At 46.8% G+C, this 19,786-nt stretch overlaps 1 long non-coding RNA gene across 1 annotated transcript; it reads left to right on the top strand.

Moving 5' to 3' along the window:
- Positions 1-11,452: 11,452 nt before the first annotated feature.
- On the top strand, positions 11,453-18,166 carry LOC139272732 (uncharacterized). Its single transcript, XR_011594951.1, has 3 exons — positions 11,453-11,549; positions 15,941-16,028; positions 17,985-18,166. It is a non-coding gene; the product is annotated as an uncharacterized lncRNA (long non-coding RNA).
- The last annotated feature ends 1,620 nt before the right edge of the window (positions 18,167-19,786 follow it).

The raw sequence follows: 19,786 nt of genomic DNA, 5'->3' as shown, positions 1-19,786 counted from the left end.
AAGGGAAGAGAACCTCCCTGCGAGCTGCGACTCCCTCCATAAGCATGTGGAGGGAGTATGGGAGAGCCTGGGTGCAGCCGTGCCCCTCTGTGCCGTGTTTGTCAGTGTTTGCAGCACCTCTATGCTGCAGAATAGTAACAGAAGAACTGTCAAAATCATTGTGGGCATGGTCCCTCTCATAAAACCGGCTGATGACGCGTCATCAAATAATGTCATCAACAAAAGCAATCACACAAAATAATAAAAAATAAAAAACAGACCATACATATTGAAAATTAATTGCAATTAAAGTTATTGTGTCCTATAAAAATAAAATATTTTCCCAATTTTTAAAAAAGTTTTTTTAATTATGGTTAAAATAAACTTACCGTAGTGGGGAGGGTTTATAACAATAAACTATGGCCCTGAAATTCCGGCCTCCCTGGATCCGTATGGAGTTCCTACGAACCCGGAAGACATTGGAAATACCAGTTTCCAGTGCGCAATGCGTATGCGTTGGAAACCGGCATTTTCGAGCTGTCAAGTGTCTGGCTTGACAAATAGCATGCATCTCGGGGGCGAGGACATTTGTAAGTGGAAATTTCCGATATTTACGCTTACAAATGTCCTCAAAAATCTTGTGCCTGAAAAAGCAGACACATAGCCTACTTTTACAGGTGCAAGTATTTTAAAAAACACAAAAACATACAAAAACAAAGTTATTAAAACATATTTTATCATTAAAAACCCTTCCCACAATGGCAAGGTTATTTTAAAAAACTTTAAAAAAAAATCATGAAATTATTTTTTTTGACATTAATAACTTTAATTTAAATGAATGTAGTGTAATTATTTTCTATTTTTTATTCGTGTTTTGGGCATTTCGGGCTCTATCACAATCATAGTAATTGGAGTTTAGGACCGTGCAGAACTCCTATTACTATGATACTTTACCTGATTGGCTGCCCAAAGCCATGTGACTCCAGCTCGAGGCCTGCGCACGCCCCGACGTGCACGCGCTGCGACTCGCAGTCAGGAGAGGCCTCAGCATCCGAAAGTCCAACATGGACGGCAGCTTAAGGTAGGAGCGTAATTTTTTCTCTGGAATGCCCGCGGGAATGCCAAAACGAAATTTCAGGGCCATTGTGTTTATAATTTTATTTTACAATTGTTTTTGTGTGTTTCAAAACACTTGCGCCTGTAAAAGTAGGCTATGCGCCTGCTTTTTCAGGCGCAAGATTTTTGAGGACATTTGCCGGGCAAGATATGGGTAAATATCCCAATCTTGCCAGTACAAATGTCCTCGCTCCCGATCTGGCTACGATCTATCAAGTTCCAGCTTGACAGATCGGAAAAGCCAGTTTTCAGCGCATGCGCATTGCGCACTGAAAACCGTTTTTTCTGATGCCTTCCCGGTTCCGTAGAAACATAGAAACATTGAAAATAGGTGCAGGAGTAGGCCATTTGGCCCTTCGAGCCTGCACTACCATTCAATAAGATCATGGCTGGTCATTCCTTCAGTACCCCTTTCCTGCTTTTTCTCCATACCCCTTGATCCCTTTAGCCGTAAGGGCCATATCTAACTCCCTCTTGAATATATCCAATGAACTGGCATCAACAACTCTCTGCGGCAGGGAATTCCACAGGTTAACAACTCTCTGAGTGAAGAAGTTTCTCCTCGTCTCAGTCCTAAATGGCCTGCCCCTTATCCTAAGACTGTGTCCCCTGGTTCTGGACTTCCCCAACATTGGGAACATTCTTCCCTCATCTAACCTGTCTAGTCCCATCAGAATCTTACATGTTTCTATGAGATCCCCTCTCATCCTTCTAAACTCCAGTGTATAAAGGCCCAGTTGATCAAGTCTCTCCTCATATGCCAGTCCAGCCATCCCGGTAATCAGTCTGGTGAACCTTCGCTGCACTCCCTCAATAGCAAGAATGTCCTTCCTCAGATTAGGAGACCAAAACTGAACACAATATTCCAGGTGAGGTCTCACTAAGGCCCTGTACAACAGCAGTAAGACCTCCCTGCTCCTATACTCAAATCCCCTAGCTATGAAGGCCAACATACCATTTGCCTTCGTCACTGCCTGCTGTACCTGCATGCCAACTTTCAAGGACTGATGAACCATGACACCCAGGTCTCGCTGCACTCCCCTTTTCCTAATCCGCCGCCATTCAGATAATATTCTGTCTTTGTGTTTTTGCCCCCAAAGTGGATTACCTCACATTTATCCACATTATACTGCATCTGCCATGTATTTGCCCATTTGCCTAAACTGTCCAAGTCACCCTGCAGCCTCTTAGCGTCTTGCTCACTGCTCATACTGCCACTCAGTTTAGTGTCATTTGCAAACTTGGAGATATTACACTCAATTCCATCATCTAAATCATTAATATATATTGTAAAGAGCTGGGGTCCCAGCACTGAGCCCTGCGGCACTCCACTAGTCACTGCCTGCCATTCTGAAAAGGACCCGTTTATCCTGACTCTCTGCTTCCTGTTTGCCAGCCAGTTCTCTATCCACATCAGTACATTACCCCCAATACCATGCGCTTTGATTTTGCACACCAATCTCTTGTATGGGACCTTGTCAAAAGCCTTTGGTAAGTCCAAATGCTTCACATCCGCTGGTTCTCCCTTGTCCACTCTACAATTTGCATCCTCAAAAAATTCCAGAAGATTTGTCAAGCATGATTTCCCTTTCATAAATCCATGCTGACTTGGACCAATCCTATCACTGCTTTCCAAATGCATTGTTATTTCATCCTTAATGATTGATTCCAACATTTTCCCCACTACTGATGTCAGGCTAACCGGTCTATAATTACCCATTTTCTCTCTCCTTTTTTAAAAAGTGGTGTTACATTAGCTACCCTCCAGTCCATAGGAACTGATCCAGAGTCGATAGACTGTTGGAAAATGATCACCAATGCATCCACCATTTCTAGAGCATGTCCTTATGTACTCTGGGATGTAGACTATCAGGCCCTGGAGATTTATTGGCCTTCAATCCCATCAATTTCCCTAACACAATTTCCTGACTAATAAGAATTTCCTTCAGTTTCTCCTTCTCACTAGACCCTCGGCCTCCTAGTATTTCCGGAAGGTTAATTGTGTCTTCCTTTGTGAAGACAGAAACAAAGTATTTGTTCAATTGGTATGCCATTTCTTTGTTCCCCATTATAAATTCACCTGAATCCGACTGCAAGGGACCTACATTTGTCTTTACTAATCTTTTTCTCTTCACATATCTATAGAAGCTTTTGCAGTTAGTTTTTATGTTTCCGGCAAGCTTACTCTCATACTCTATTTTCCCCCTCCTAATTAAACCCTTTGTCCTCCTCTGCTGAATTCTAAATTGCTCCCAGTCCTCAGGTTTGCTGCTTTTTCTGGCCAATTTATATGCCTCTTCCTTGGATTTAACACTATCCTTAATTTTCCTTGTTAGCCACAGTTGAGCCACCTTCCCCATTTTATTTTTACTCCAAACAGGGATGTACAATTGTTGAAGTTTGTCCATATGATCTTTAAAGGTTTTCCATTGCCTATCCACCATCAACCCTTTAAGTATCATTTGCCAGTCTAATCTATCCAATTCGCGCCTCATACCGTCAAAGTTACCTTTCCTTAAGTTCAGGCCCCTAGTTTCTGAATTAACCTTGTCACTCTCCATCTTAATAAAGAATTCTACCATATTATGGTCACTCTTCCCCAAGGGGCTTTGCACAACAAAATTGTTAATTAATCCCTTCTCATTACACATCACCCAGTCTAGGATGGCCAGATCTCTGGTTGGTTCCTTGACATATTGGTCTAGAAAACCATCCCTAATACACTCCAGGAAATCCTCCTCCACCACATTGCTACCAATTAGGTTAGCCCAATCAATATGTAGATTAAAGTCGCCCATGATTACTGCTGTACCTTTATTGCACACATCCCTTATTTCTTGTTTGATGCTGTCCCCAACCTCACTACTACTATTTGGTGGCCTGTACACAACTCCCACTCGCTTTCTCTGCACTTTGGTATTCCGTAGCTCCACCCATACCGATTCCACATCATCCAAGCTAATGTCCTTCCTTACAATTGCATTAATTTCCTCTTTAACCAGCAATGCGACCCCACCTCCTTTTCTTTTCTGTCTATCCTTCCTAAATGCTGAATACCCTTGGATGTTGAGTTCCCAGCCTTGATCACCCTGGAGCCATGTCTCCGTGATGCCAATCACATCGTATCCGTTAACTGCTATCTGCGCAGTTAATTCGTCCACCTTATTCCGAATAGTCCTCACATTGAGGCACAGAGCCTTCAGGCTTGTCTTTTTAACACACTTTGACCTTTTAAAATTTTGCTGTAAAGTGGCCCTTTTTGTTTTTTTGCCTTGGGTTTCTCTGCCCTCCACTTTTACTTTTCTCCTTTCTATCTTTTGCTTCTGTCTCCATTTTGTTTCCCTCTGTCTCCCTGCATAGGTTCCCATCCCCCTGCCACATTAGTTTAACTCCTCCCAAACAGCACTAGCAAACATTCCCCCAAGGACATTGGTTCCGGTCCTGCCCAGGTGCAGACTGTCCGGTTTGTACTGGTCCCACCTCCCCCAGAACCTGTTCCAATGCTCCAAAAATTTGAATTCCTCCCTGCTGCACCACTGCTCAAGCCGCGTATTCATCTGAGCTATCCTGCGATTCCTACTCTGACTAGCACGTGGCACTGGTAGCAATCCTGAGATTACTACTTTTAAGGTCCTACTTGTTAATTTAACACCTTGCTCTCTAAATTCGTCTCGTAGGACCTCATCCCATTTTTTACCTGTATCGTTGGTACCTATATGTACTACGACAACTGGCTGTTCACCCTGTCTTTTTGAATGTCCTGCACCCGCTCCGAGACATCCTTGACCCTTGCACCAGGGAGGCAACATACCATCCTGGAGTCACAGTTGCGGCCGCAGAAACGCCTATCTATTCCCCCTACAATTGAATCTCCTATCACTATCGCTCTCCCACTCTTTTTCCTGCCCTCCTGTGCAGCAGAGCCACCCATGGAGCCATGGACTTGGCTTCTGATGCCCTCCCCTGATGAGTCATCCCCCTCAACAGTACCCAAAGCAGTGTATCTGTTTTGCAGGGGGATGACCACAGGGGACCCCTGCACTACCTTCCTTGCACTGCTCTTCCTGTTGGTCTTCCATTCCCTATCTGGCTGTGTACCCTTTTCCTGCGGTAAGACCAACTCGCTAAACGTGCTATTCACGTCATTCTCAGCATCGTGGATGCTCCAGAGTGAATCCACCCGCAGCTCCAGTGCCGCAATGCGGTCTGTTAGGACGTCGGAATTTCCATGCCAATGTCACTAACGCGAACTTAGACCCCAGCGCTGAATTCTACGCCGTTTAACCTGGTGGTGATGTCTGCAGCTCTTAAAAGGACACACACATCAATCTGTTAGGTTTGAATTTAAGATTTTTAACTGGGTTTTTTTGATTTTACTGAAGTTGTGGCTTGTTGCAATAGATGTAAAACGTGTTTTGAGTGTGTTGGGAGTGCTGCTGGATGCTTGCAAGGGCTCGGATCGTAAATTAAGGCCTTTGAGAAGACAGAATATGCTGCCAATACTCAGCAGATCAGGCAACATCAGTCGAGAGAGAAGCAGAGTTCACGTCTCAGGTCGAGATGCCGCCTGACCTGTTGAGTATTTCCATCATTTAAGCAGTCTTTTCAGATTTACAGCACCCGCTCGCAGAGGGAAGAGGAAGACGCAGAAGAGGAAGTTGAAGAGGAGAAAGCTGAAGAGGAGGAATCAGATGGAAGGATGCATCCCGGACAGCCCCTTTGCCTGGGATGGGAAAGAGCGACAAGTATGAGAATACCAGCATCTTGCATCCTTTCAGCCCCTCCACTGGCCAAGAATGGCCAGCATCGTCTCCTGCAAGGGAGTGAGGTATAGCTAGGAATGGGAGATGTTCCTCATTATTGCCGCAGATTGTTGGTAGGTGACTGACTGAGAGTTGTGCATTGAGCAGTGTGTGAGGCTAGTGGTGAGAAAGAAATAAAGAAAGAAAGAAATAAGACTTGGATTTATATAGCGCCTTTCATGGCCACCGGACGTCTCAAAGTGCTTTACAGACAATGAAGTACTTTTGGAGTGTAGTCACTGTTGTAATGTGGGAAACGCGGCAGCCAATTTGCACACAGCAAGCTCCCACAAACAGCATTGTGATAATGACCAGATAATCTGTTTTTGCTATGTTGATTGAGGGATAAATATTGGCCAAGACAGCAGGGGTAACTCCCCTGCGCTTCTTCGAAATAGTGCCATGGGATCTTTCATGTCCACTTGAGAGAGCAGACAGGGCCTCGCTTTAATGTCTCATCCGAAAGATGGCACCTCCAACAGTGCAGCACTTCCTCAGCACTGCACTGGAGTGTCAGCCTAGATTTTCTTTGTGCTCAAGTCCCTGGAGTGGGACTCGAACCCACAACATTCAGTTGGTAGGAGCTGGCTTTTGAAGATGCATTCACTGACCTTGACCAGGGGTCTGAGATCATGAAGCTTCTTTGGGCACTGGAACCAGGTGGTGTGGGGGTCACTGCTGGAAGTAATGGCCTCAGTGAAGTACTCCCACATCGTTCTTTCTGGAGGGCCTCCTGGCTCCTGTGGATAGAGGACCTGTCTTGCAGTGTTGACCCCCTGCACAAAGCTGGAGTGCTGTGTGCGAGACCCTTGGTGCCCCTTTCCTTGGCTCGCTGAGTCATTTGTGTTGGTGCTGAAGCAGTTTCCCCATTGGTTGAGGTTAGGAAGGTAATTCAGCTTTAACAGCTAAATATTCACACTTCTTTTAAAAATTGAATATTCCTTAAAAGGCAGCAAGGGCTGAAACATGTATTGATTCACTGCCTTTTATTTTGCATTGCTTCAGTGTGCATGGCCCCTTTAATCCTCAGACCTCTTCATTACCCACAATTCCCTGCAATCCCCACAGCCTCGCTCACAGAGGATGTGGGAAGCTGCAACGCCGCACCTGGACAGGAACTTCCTCTCAGATCCCTCCAGTAAGGATGGCGTTGCACCTGCGCCAACAATCTCCAGCACCCCCCCAGACCAATTTCACTCAGTTAGCATTGCGGCCATTTCCAGCGGCCGTTAACTGCGGTTCCCACTGACACCAGCAACTTTGCTGGCGAACACAAACTTTTCCCCCAGTATGTCTAGCCTGCACTTTGGGCAAGTGCCACATTTACATCTTGCAACACTTTCCCCAGGAGACTTTGTTGGTCTGACCGTCACCTTCAGTCAGTGGCCTGAATGATGATGCCATGTGCATTAAATGGCATAATGCTGCCATTCGTGTAATCAATTTCAAGAACCCTGTCTTTATTTTTTAATTATCCATCACCTCACTGTGCCCCCCGTGATCTGTGACCTGCTCCAGCTGTCTAGTCTAACCCACTCTCCTGTCTCTGGATTACTGCTTGCCCTCTCTCTCTGCTCCACCATGAGAGGGTAGTCTTTACAAATGTTGTTTATTTTCCTTCCTGTCACTTTTTTTCTCCCTCTCCTAATCCAGTCTTTCTTTCCCTCCCTTGATTTCTCTTGGTTTGATGTTGAATTCACCCACTCTCATTTGTTCCTCTATTTATGTTTCAATCCTTCGATCTGATTGGTTAAGGAGAAGAACTATTGCTTGCCCTGTTCACTCAGGTCCCAGGAGCCCCGTTTCCATTACCTGCTCGCACTTTCAGCAACCTGACCTACAAAAAATGTAAAAAAAAATCTAGGACTGGATTTTCGGTTCTGCTCATTTCGGGGCGGTAATGGCGGTGGGGCGGTAAAGTTAGCGCCCGGGAACAGTTTGCGCCTCAGTCAGCAAAATTCAGCAGCTGGGCCCTGAGTGTGGGGCGGGGCGCTAAGGGAGGCTTTGTACACCTCCCATAGGGCGCTAGGCCGGCTGAGCACGCGAAAATCCCCAGCTAAACAGCCGAACCCGGGAGCACTCTGAAAGGGGTCTGGGGAGAAAAAAAAATCCTGAAAAAAACCCACCCAAAACATTCCCAGTACATAGCCCATGCCACCACAACATAAATCGCAAAAAAAATTAAATAAAACACAGTCACACTTACCTGAGGTGGACATGACTTACCTCACTGCGGCCACGACAGCTCGGACCACCCGCTTTCACAGTCGGTCCCAGCAGGGCGTGCTACGGGGTGCTACAGATCTGGTGGGAGGCGAAAATTGAGCCAGTGTCGCAACCCAAGGGGCGTTGCACGCCGGCTCGCCTCTCCCGGGCGGTAATGCTCCCAATGTCTGAAAATCCAGCCTTAATGTGCAAGAGCAAGTCTAATTCATGGCAGAAGTCGTTAGCTGCCCTGCCGTCTCTGGGCCCACACTGTCCCTTCTGTCTGTCACCACAGTTAGATAGTGCAGTGAAAGGGGGACACTTTCCTGTTGTCAGAAGGTGAAGCGGACGATTTGGAGAGGAAGCAATGACCGTTGCACACCAGCCACCACACGGGCTTGACAGAGCTAGGCCTGCATCCAGTGGCAAGGGTTAACCAGGACGACTGGAGACCAAGCTCTGCTGCACGGACCCAGTGCGCACACATATCGCAGTGTGGGCTGGCCCGTGCTGCCCCTGGGCCCTCGGCTCTTCTGGGCCCCGAACCCTCATTCGCCGCACCTCCGCCACGATCCCTCGCCGCTCCTCCGCCACAAAACATTTGCCACACCTCCGCCACGATCTCTCACCGCACCTCCGCACCAAACATTTGCCACACCTCCGCCGGGATCACTCACCGCATTTCTGCCTCGATCTCTCGCCGCCTCTCCGCCTCAATCATTCGTCACACCTCCGCCATGGTCTCTCGTCGCTCATTTGCCCTGACCTTCGCGTTCCTCTGCTGTACCCGGGCCCCGCCGATGTTCCTGCCCACGCTCCATACGGCGACCTCAGTTTTGACGACGTCACCCAGTCACCCATCTCGAAGTCATCACACACTTGGAGCCTCTCGCACTGGACGTTGTAGTGGCATGCTCTTTTATCCTCCCGACCTGCGGTGGTGTCCTCTCGCAGGTCGGGGTGGCCCACAGAGTCTATCTGTAATGTTTCTCCCCCTCAGCCTGTCGAGGCCCAGATCGGTGCCTTGACAATGGGGGAGCAGCCGCTGGAGGGGAGGCAGGTATCAGTCGCTCCCTCCCATTATTCAGGTGTGGCCCGAGGGTCAGTTTCAGTCGTTCCTCGGGCTGCCCACTTCGGGCACAGGGATAGTTCCCTACAGCTGGTTTGTGGTGGTCTAACGGCACGAGTCAATTTCTACCCCCTATTCCCAGTGCCCATTGCCTGCTGATTCTTCATTCACTTCAAGCTTCCCAATCCCCCTCTCCCCACACCAGCAGCTCCACCATGCACTGCGTGGCCTTCATCATCATCATCATAGGCAGTCCCTCGAAATGAGGATGACTTGCTTCCACGCCAAAAAAAGATAAATTCACAGGTGTTTCAATGAAGGACCTAATAGTCCAGGTATTGAACTACATATTGAAGGGTGGAAGATACCTGTGCGTGGATTTTTTTAATGTGTGGTGGCCGTTGCACACCAGCCACCACACGGGCTTGACAGAGCTAGGCCTTGGTCCAGTGGCAAGGATTAACCAGGATGACTGGAGACCAGTTCTGCTGCACAGACCTAGTGTGCACACATATCGCAGTGTGGGCTGGCCCGTGCTGCCCCTGGGCCCTCGCCTCTTCTGGGCCCCGAACTCTCGCCTCTCCTGGGCCCCGATCACATCCCTCTACAAACTCTTGCTGCTCCTTCACCCCGACCTCGCCACTCCTGCTGTACCTGCCCGCACTGCAGTCAGTGACCTGGATTTGGGTGACGTTACCTTGGGTGTGTGACCTTAGGCCTTACCCCACTCCAGCCACACAAGGGCATGTGACATGATAAAAGCAGCGTAGGGTATACGAATATAAGTTCAGGAGGGTGGTTAGAGGGTCTTGGCTTGAATCAGTTAAATGACCCCAAGCTTTTTGATGGAAGTCCTGTTTGAGACTTGAGGCTGTCGACTGCGTTATCGCTTATCGCACTTCTCCCACTGTGGGAATTCGCACGGAGAACTTTAGTGATTCGTTGAAATACAATTAAATATTAAGCTTTGTTGGATTGTAGTTTAATATGAGCGTGCTAGTCGACAACTTTATTACTTTAGTTTTATTTCTCCTCTGTTAGAATTAGGGAAAGGAGCATGTTAAACCCTAGATTTTACTTCCTGTTTGTTATGTCTTCAAATGCTCTAATAATGACTCCTCCAGGCAATGTGTTGCACTTGAACTGTAGTGACCTTAGTCCTTTATTGATAACTCCAGAGTGAGGATCACACCTGGTGGCCTGCCTTCTATACTAGGCCTGGCACACCTGTACAGGTAACCTACAAGTCTCCCACTGCAGTGCCCTCTGGTGGCACATTTTGTAATAGTACAAGCAGTAACCATGTAGGATACATGACTGTCATGTATTCAACCAGCATTGTAACCCATGTATAAACTGACCTAAGTTGTACACCGTGAGAACACTGACCACTAGGTGGGAGACACTCCTAACCTGGACCTTCAGGTATAAAAGGGGAAGCTCCACCCACCTTCATCACTTGAGTGCTAAGGAATAAAGGACAGGTCACAGACTGACCTTCTCTCAAGCATGGGCCTCGTGTGCATTTACACTGTGTAGTAAGGACGTATCAATGACACTGTTAGAACTCTTTTTGTCCTCAAGATCCATAGGGTGTGTTATCAGCTGTAGAAACAGAAAACAAGCACAGAGAAAACTTGTGCTAAGGCTCCGAGACAGGCAAGAGTGGTTGGTGCAGGCGCACATAATTGGATGGAATTTTCCACAGTTCCGATTTTGGGGGAGTATTCGAGGGGGTTTGGGTCTCTGTCAGTGTTGAAGAGACAAGAAGGACACCCAGAGACAGGTGTGCAAGTGTATGTTAGCAGAAGGTACCGGGAATGGGTAAAGCCTTCTATCCAAAGATCAACAGAGTAACGTCATTCTCAATTGTTCCTTGTAAACTGCTGCTGAAATAATGCGTGGATTAATGCTCACTTGTGCTTAAATAAAAATCATTCTGTTACCAATATAGAGTCAGCTTCGAACTATTCAACAGATAGTCCAAAGGGGCATCAATCTATTACAAGGACAATTAGCGTAAGTGTTATCGGGAACTGAGAGAGGAGGGAAGGAGAAACAGCAATTAATGAGGTGGGGAAGAGTCACAGAGAGGTACAGCTGAGAGGGATAGGTAGCACAATTGGGATTATAAATATGGTGAGGCTAAGTAGATGGGAAGGGAATCCAGGGGTGTGCAAAAGGATGGTGCAGTGGGGGATAAGGTAGAGAGGAGATAGTGACAGTTCTGACGAAGAATCACAGACGCAAAATGTTAACTCTGCTTTCTCTCCGCAGATGCTGCCTGACCTGCTGAGATTTCCAGCATTTTCTGTTTTCATTCCAGATTCCAACATCCACAGTATTTTGCGTTTGAGGTAGTGAAGACCCAGAGACAGGCAAGAGTGGAACATAAGAACATAAGAACATAAGAAATAGGAGTGAGCCTGCTCCGCCATTCAATAAGATTATGGCTGATCTGATCATGGACTCAGCTCCACTTCCCCACCCACTCCCCATAACCCCTTAACCCCTTATCATTGAAGAAACTGTCTATTTCTGTCTTAAATTTATTCAATGTCCCAGCTTCCACAGCTCTCTGAGGCAGCGAATTCCACAGATTTACAACTCTCTGAGAAAAGAAATGTCTCCTCATCTCTCTTTTAAATGGGCTCACCCTTATTCTAAGATCATGCCCTCTAGTTCTAGTCTCCCCCATCAGTGGAAACATCCTCTCTGCATCCATCTTGTCAAGCCCTCTCATAATTTTATACGTTTCGATAAGATCACCTCACATTCTTCTGAATTCCAATGAGTCGAGGCCCAACCTACTCAACTTTTCCTCATAAGTCAACCCCCTCATCACCAGAATCAACCTAGCGAACCTTCTCTGAACTGCCTCCAAAGCAAGTATATCCTTTCGTAAATATGGAAACCAAAACTGCACACAGTATTCCAGTTTGTGGCCTCACCAATACCTTATATAGCTATAGCAAAACTGCCCTGCTTTTATATTCCATCCCCTTTGCAATAAAGGCCAAGATCCCATTGGCCTTCCTGATCACTTGCTGTACCTGCATACTAAACTTTTGTGTTTCATGCACAAGTACCCCCAGGTCCCGCTGCACTGCAGCACTTTGCAATCTTTCTCCATTTAAATAATAACTTGCTTTTTGGGTTTTTTTCTGCCAAAGTGCATGACCTCACACTTCCCAACCTTATACTCCGTCTGCCAAATTTTTGACACTCACTTAGCCTGTCTATGTCCTTTTGCAGATTTGGGGGGGGGGGGGTGAAATGATGGGGTGGACTAGAGATGAGGTGATGAGGGGTAATGATTGAACGTCACAGGGAGGGAGGGGGATTCATCTATGACATGAATCAGGAGATCCCATTCTCACTTCTTCCCACCATGCCCTCCGACATACCATGAGTAACACCACAGGAGATCAGCTAGTACATCACATATTTATTTTACCCCTATTAGAAATGACCATAAAATAATAAAATCTGTACAATTTCTGTTTATTTTGTGCTATTATACTGAAGTACCTTTCAAGCTAATTATTGAAAACACAATGGCCTAGAAATCGGATTGTGCCTAAGAATGCATGTGCAGGGGTCGGGGCGCAGACTGCATGCCTATTGGGGTGGGGGTGATACTGGGAGCCCAGGATGATACTTAAAGGCAGCCAGCATCTCTTAAAGGGGAGGCGTTTTCTCTCCGCAAGGACTCTGGGCGAGATTTTCGGCTTCATTGTCGGCGATTTTCTCGTTATTACAGCTGGTTTTTTTTTGCCCGGCGAGAGTTTGCACGCAAGTTTTTTCCTTGGTATCGCCCACATCTGAAGTCGCCCGCCGGGACCAAACTGCCCACGTGCATCGCCAAGAACACCCGCCAGGGCGTAAGTTTAGGCTCAACCGCCGGTGTCCAGATCGCCGAGAGACCTGCCCTGTAAAAGCTGCTTAAACAGGGCGGTAAGGGGGCCTACCATAGAAACATAGAAACATAGAAAATAGGTGCAGGAGCAGGCCATTCGGCCCTTTGAGCCTGCACCGCCATTCAATGAGTTCATGGCTGAACATGCAACTTCAGTACCCCATTCCTGCTTTCTCGCCATACCCCTTGATCCCCCGAGTAGTAAGGACTTCATCTAACTCCTTTTTGAATATATTTAGTGAATTGGCCTCAACAACTTTCTGTGGTAGAGAATTCCACAGGTTCACCACTCTCTGGGTGAAGAAGTTTCTCCTCATCTCGGTCCTAAATGGCTTACCCCTTATCCTTCGACTGTGACCCCTGGTTCTGGACTTCCCCAACATTGGGAACATTCTTCCTGCATCTAACCTGTCTAAACCCATCAAAATTTTAAACGTTTCTATGAGGTCCCCTCTCATTCTTCTGAACTCCAGTGAATACAAGCCCAGTTGATCCAGTCTTTCTTGATAGGTCAGTCCAGCCATCCCGGGAGTCAGTCTGGTGAACCTTCGCTGCACTCCCTCAATAGCAAGAATGTCCTTCCTCAGGTTAGGAGACCAAAACTGTACACAATACTCCAGGTGTGGCCTCACCAAGGCGCTGTACAACTGTAGCTACACCTCGCTGCTCCTGTACTCAAATCCCCTCGCTATGAAGGCCAACATGCCATTTGCTTTCTTAACCGCCTGCTGTACCTGCATGCCAACCTTCAATGACTGATGTACCATGACACCCAGGTCTCGTTGCACCTCCCCTTTTCCTAATCTGCCACCATTCAGATAATAGTCTGTCTCTCTGTTTTTACCACCAAAGTGGATAACCTCACATTTATCCACATTATACTTCATTTGCCATGCATTTGCCCACTCACCTAACCTATCCAAGTCGCTCTGCAGCCTCATAGCATCCTCCTCGCAGCTCATACTGCCACCCAACTTAGTGTCATCCGCAAATTTGGAGATACTACATTTAATCCCCTTGTCTAAATCATTAATGTACAATGTAAACAGCTGGGGCCCCAGCACAGAACCTTGCGGTACCCCACTAGTCACTGCCTGCCATTCTGAAAAGTACCCAATTACTCCTACTCTTTGCTTCCTGTCTGACAACCAGTTCTCAATCCATGTCAGCACACTACCCCCAATCCCATGTGCTTTAACTTTGCACATTAATCTCTTGTGTGGGACCTTGTCGAAAGCCTTCTGAAAGTTCAAATATACCACATCAACTGGTTCTCCCTTGTCCACTCTACTGGAAACATCCTCAAAAAATTCTAGAAGATTTGTCAAGCATGATTTCCCTTTCACAAATCCATGCTGACTTGGACCTATCATGTCACCTCTTTCCAAATGCACTGCTATGACATCCGTAATAATTGATTCCATCATTTTACCCACTACCGATGTCAGGCTGACCGGTCTATAATTCCCTGTTTTCTCTCTCCCTCGTTTTTTAAAAAGTGGGGTTACATTGGCAACCCTCCACTCTATAGGAACTGATCCAGAGTCAATGGAATGTTGGAAAATGACTGTCAATGCATCCGCTACTTCCAAGGCCACCTCCTTAAGTACTCTGGGATGCAGTCCATCAGGCCCTGGGGATTTATCGGCCTTCAATCCCATCAATTTCCCCAACACAATTTCCCGACTAATAAGGATTTCCCTCAGTTCCTCCTCCTTACTAGACCCTCTGACCCCTTTTATATCCGGAAGGTTGTTTGTGTCCTCCTTAGTGAATACCGAACCAAAGTACTTGTTCAATTGGTCTGCCATTTCTTTGTTCCCAGTTATGACTTCCCCTGATTCTGACTGCAGGGGACCTACGTTTGTCTTTACTAACTTTTTTCTCTTTACATACCTATAGAAACTTTTGCAATCCGTCTTAATGTTCCCTGCAAGCTTCTTCTCGTACTCCATTTTCCCTGCCCTAATCAAACCCTTTGTCCTCCTCTGCTGAGTTCTAAATTTCTCCCAGTCCCCAGGTTCGCTGCTATTTCTGGCCAATTTGTATGCTACTTCCTTGGCTTTAATACTATCCCTGATTTCCCTTGATAGCCCTGCAAAGAAAGGAAAGTGAAAGGTTCTTTATTTATTTGCTTTAAATGTTACCATGGCGATTAGGCTTATAACTGTATTGGGAATGCTTTGTATGTGTTTATTTTTTACAAGGATAAATTTTTCTTTCGGTTTTCCCTCCTCCGTAGGCCCAACCACAGCCTCGGCCTAAATTTTTGTATTTACCGCCCATTCCGGTAACGACCGCCCATTTGGCTAACTTTCCACTTGCCTGCCGAGTGTGTGACGCCGACTTTTTTCACTGGGCGATCAGTTCCACACATCTTTAACTTCAAACTGGAAATTCTCGCCCCTTTTTTTCGCCGAGCATTAGCAATCCTTCTCAGCGGGCGGTAGGGCATTGAGGGCCTTTCTGGAAAGTTTGGCCCGATCGAACAACTTACTTAAGAAGTGTTTGAAGGAGGGAGTGAGCAGATGCCAAAGTTCGCTGGCTGTTGCACTGGAGGCCTTACAAGGCAGGTGACATAGCTCGGCGATAGCCTCCATGGTGAAGCAGAAGCACCTCATACATTACTCCTCAGTGAGGTTGAGGTCAGAGAAGTGCTCCCTGAAGGCCGTTGTACATCCTCCCCTGTCTTCTGGCAGCTTCCTCTGCTCTGTGGCGTCTTTCTTGCTGCTGCTTCTCATCCTGCAGCCCCAAAGGCAGCCCCATGAGACCACCCGTGCCTGCAGGCAGACTATTTGTGAGGCAAAGAGTAACAACAGTGCAAAACCAACAGAACGTTTCTCTTTGCAGACAAAATGAATTCTCAGAGTGATACAACACAGAAAAAAACTACGAGAAGTCAAGCTGTATACTGAATTACTAAACCAGCAACTAACCTGTAAGTACTGCACGATCAGCATTGCTGAAAGTTAGTAAGTCACCTGGTCCAGATGGAATGTATCCTCGGTTGCTGAGAGAAGCAAAGGTAGAAATAGCATTGGTCACAATCTTTCAATCCTCATTGGATATAGGAGTAGTAGCGGAGGACTGGAATGTTGCTAATGTTGCAGCACTATTCAAGGGAAGAGAGATAAACCAGGAAACTACAGGCCAGTCATCCCAACACTGGTGCTGGGGAAGTCATTGGAAACCATCATCAGGGACAAAATAAACTTTCATTTGGAGAAGCAAGGGTTAATCAAGGAGACCCAGCATGGATTTGTTAAAGGTAAATCGTGTCTGAGTAACTTGATTGAATTCTTCGCTGCGGTAACAGAGAATGTTGATCAAGGTAGTGCAGTAGATGCTGTCTATATGGACTTCGAAAGGCATTTGAAAAGGTGCCACACAGGAAACGTGTCAGGACGTTGGAAGCCTAGGAGTTTAAGGGGAAATTGGCAGTATGGATAGGGAGTTAAAACTCAGTGATGGGAAGCAGAGGGTGATGGTGGGTGGATGTTTCTCAGACTGGGAGGTGATTTGCAGGGCGATGAGTTGATTTTTTGATGTAATATTAGATGGATAGATGCATAAAGTTGGATTGGAAAGTTTGCTTTGTGGTGGCCTTTATTTCGGCATTGTGGCCAAGAAGGCGCTGTGATGGTCAGTAACAGAGGGAAGGGTAAGGTGTGGGACTAATGTTGAAAGGGGAATTAGGTTGAGGTCACTAGTACCGCAGGCAGATGATTCCATTCCGGATATCCGTCCAGAAAGGGGCTGTCTGGGATGCTTCCTTCCTTCTGCTTCCTCCTCTTCAACTTCTTCCTCTTCCCTCTGCGAGCAGCTGCTGTAAATCTGAAATGACTCCATAAATGGTGGAAATACTCAGCTGGTCAGGCAGCATCTCGACCTGAGAGGCGAACTCTGTTTCTCTCTCCACGGATGTTGCCTGACCTGTTCATTATTTGCAGCACTTTCTGTTTTTTCAGAGGCCTTCCTTTACCTCTCGCACCTTGCAAGCATCCAGCAGCACTCCCTACCCACTGAAAATATTCTAACATCTATTGGAGCAAGCCACTTCAATAAAATCCAAAAATCCCAGTCCAAAAACTTAAATGCAAACTTACCTGTAAGATGTATGTGTGCCCCTTTATGAGGTGCCGACAGTGCCTCCGTCAATCTCTTTATACGCTGGGTTTCCCTGGCATGGTTATGACCCAGCTCCGAACTCAGCGTTAGGGTTGAAGTTCGGAATGGTGACATTAAGTTGGCGTTGCATCATCATCATAGGCAGTCCCTCGGAATCGAGGAATACTTGCTTCCACTCTAAAAATGAGTCCTTAGGTGGCTGAACAGTCCAATACGAGAACCACAGTCCCTGTAACAGATGGGACAGAGAGTCGTTGAGGGTAAGGGAGAGTGGGACAGGTTTGCCGCACGCTCCTTCCGCTGCCTGCGCTTGATTTCTGCATGCTCTCGGCGATGAGACTCGAGGTGCTCAGCACCCTCCCGGATGCACTTCCTCCAATTAGGGCGGTCTTTGGCCAGGGACTCCCAGGTGTCAGTGGGGATGTCGCACTTTATCAGGGAGGCTTTGAAGGTGTCCTTGTAATGTTTCCTCTGCCCACCTTTGGCTCGTTTGCCCTGAAGGAATTCCGAGTAGAGCACTTGCTTTGGGAGTCTCGTGTCTGGAATGCGGACAATGTGGCCTGCCCAGCGGAGCTGAGGAAGTGTGGTCAGTGCTTCAATGCTGGGGATGTTGGCCTGGTCGAGGACGCTAATGTTGGTGTGTCTATCCTCCCAGGGGATTTGTCGGATCTTGCGGAGACATCGTTGGTGGTATTTCTCCAGCGACTTGAGGTATCTAGCATTGCAGACCTACTGATGTCACCAATACACGATTTTTTTTTTGCAGGGCGCCAGTACTGACTGTCAGCGCGAAGGAGAGGAGCAAAATGGAGGATGGCACGGGACTCGCCCCCAGCTGGCAAAACAGCAGTGCCTGCTACCGATCTTTCGGCACTTTTTTGCCGGTAGCGGGTGGCAATAAGCCCCCAAATTCATTATGAAATACTATTAAACATTCCAAAATACTAACCCTCACTGGCTTGAGACCAATTCATATGTTTATATTTAATCCTGTATTTTCAGTGATCACTAAACTATGCACTTTGTATATAAATTATAATACTGCCTATCATTTTGTTTTAGGATTACACTGTCAGGATTATAGTTTTGGACTGGGAAGAGTGTAACATTTATTCATCATATGGTCTTCTATGCAAAATATTAAAGCGTTTTAAATGTGAGGATCTCCATGAGATAGCTAAATGAATTATAATCAACTTTTATTGATATCTTTTAAAAATTTCTTCTTCTAATCATATCTCGCTTGATACAATTAGTGATTGGTTTTGTTTTACCGACACGAGTTCTTGCCCTCAGTCATTAATTGCACAGTGGCATTTTCCCCCAATAGTTAATGCTTCAATGCCATCCCCTGATCTCTGTTCTGTCATTATAGCTCTCCTGATGGCTTCGGAGTTAAATGTACTGCTTAGTATATAAGCTGGGCCCACAGATTTCAGGTTTGATCTATGCTTAGCTGGGGTCGTGATGGAAGGCAGAGCTTACAATTTAATGTTGCCAGCATAGAAGTCTCACATAATCTTAGATCCATAGAATAGTACAGCACAGAAGGAAGCCATTCGACCCACCGTGCCTGTGCGGGCTCTTTGGTAAAGCGATCGAACTAGACCCTCTTCCCCCATAGCCCTGCAACTTTTATTTATTTTTGGTATTTATCCAATTCAGTTTTGAAAGTTACTATTGAATCTGCTTACAGTTCAGCAGAACGCCCTTGCTATGTGGGGGCGTAATTGCACCGCGCTGAGTTTGGGGCATATTCTGATTGATCAGATTTATTATCGCTCAGTGGCAGCAACATGCAGGAGTCCCAGAACTGAACACTTGGAGTTTCATAAATGATGCTGGCTGTTAGTGAAATAACTTATTCACCGGAATATGGAGTGAGCTTTGGGAATCATGAACGGTTTGTTAAACAGAGCGCTCTGAGAGAGACGCCATGGAATCCGCAGTCGCAGCAGCCGACTTCTCGTTTAAGCAGAGCGGAGCACAATCATTTATACATTGAAGTAAACAAGTGTAGAAAATCTTGTTATTGTACAGAAAATCTCATTATTGATAAGAAATCGCCTGACCCATGAGTCATATAACTGCCACCTCCTTTGTCTGTCTACATGACGTCTGTATATGATTATACGGTTAAATGGTTTATGCTAGAGTGTGACCTCATCCCAAGTTGTGCAACTGGGGATTTTCCACCCCCCTGCTGCCAAGCTGCCACCCATCCGACCTCCCAGCAAGCTCTATTTACTCCAACACTGGCGCTCTCGGGGAGCTCTCAGGGTGCTCGCGGGGTGGGAGGGAGGCGGGAGCGCAGTGCTGTCACTCAGCGCTGCGATGCGGACGTGCACCCTCACGCTGATGTGTCACAACATCCTTTCCCTTCTCTTAAAAGGGGAGGGATGCTGCGAATCCGAGGGCCGGCTCTGTGGCACCCACTGGGCTGCCAGGGAGGGTTTTGGGCGGGCCAGTGACAGAGACTGTGGCTCTCGTATTGGATTGTTCAGCCACCAAAGGACTCATTTTTAGAGTGGAAGCAAGTCTTCCTCGCTTCCGAAGGACTGCCTATGA

This window comes from Pristiophorus japonicus, chromosome 9 (assembly GCF_044704955.1).
Source record: "Pristiophorus japonicus isolate sPriJap1 chromosome 9, sPriJap1.hap1, whole genome shotgun sequence".
In the NCBI taxonomy this organism is placed as follows: Eukaryota; Metazoa; Chordata; class Chondrichthyes; family Pristiophoridae; genus Pristiophorus; species Pristiophorus japonicus.
This window is presented reverse-complemented; position numbering and strand designations above follow the sequence as displayed.